We start from the raw sequence: 1119 nt of genomic DNA on the forward strand, positions 1-1119 counted from the left end.
TTGCACCAACTCTCGATGTGAGAAAGGGCAATGCACGGTACCGTAGAGGCTAGCAATGATGGAAGGGTGAGAGTGCGTATAATCCATGGACTCAACATTAGTCATAAAGAACTCATATACTTATTGCAAAAATCTACAAGCCATCAAAAACCAAAGTATTACGTGCATGCTCCTAGGGGGATAGATTGGTAGGAAAATACCATCGCTCGTCCCCAACCGCCACTCATAAGGAGGACAATCAAATAACACCTCATGTTTCAAATTTGTTGCATAACTTACCATACGTGCATGCTACAGGACTTGCAAACTTTAACTCAAGCACTTCTCAAATTCACAATTACTCTACTAGCATGACTTTGATATTACTACCTCCATATCTCAAAACAATTATCAAGGATCCAACTTTTCTTAGTATTCAACACACTCAAAAGAAAGTTTCACAAATCTTGAATTCCAAGCATGTTATTATTAAGCAAATTACCATACTATTAAGACTCTCAAAATAATTTAAGTGAAGCATGAGAGATCAATAGTTTCTTTAAAACAAATCCACCATCGTGCTCTAAAAGATCTAAGTGAAGCACATAGAGCAAAATTATAGCGCTCAAAAGATATAAGTGAAGCACATAGAGCAAAACTACTTAGCTCAAAAAGATATAAGTGAAGCACATAGAGTATTCTATGAAATTCTAATTCATGTATGGCTCTCTCAAAAGGTGTGTACACCAAGGATGATTTTGGCACACTAACAAGCAAAGACACAAATAATACAAGACACTCCAAGCAAAACACATATCATGTTGGTGAATAAAAATATAGCTCCAAGTAAATTACCGATGGAAATGGACGAAAGAGAGGATGCCTTCCGGGGCATCCCCAAGTTTTGACTTTTTGGTGTCCTTGGATTATCTTGGGGGTGCCATGGGCATCCCCAAGCTTAGGCTCTTGCCACTCCTTGTTCCATAATCCATCACAAGAATTCACCCAAAACTTGAAAACTTCACACCACAAAACTCAATAGAAATCTCGTGAGCTCCGTTAGAGAAAGAAAACAAAAAACCACTTCAAGGTACTGTAATTAACTCATTCTTTATTTATATTGGTGTTAAACCTACTGTA

The sequence above is a fragment of the Triticum aestivum genome, chromosome 7A (assembly GCF_018294505.1).
Source record: "Triticum aestivum cultivar Chinese Spring chromosome 7A, IWGSC CS RefSeq v2.1, whole genome shotgun sequence".
In the NCBI taxonomy this organism is placed as follows: domain Eukaryota; kingdom Viridiplantae; phylum Streptophyta; class Magnoliopsida; order Poales; family Poaceae; genus Triticum; species Triticum aestivum.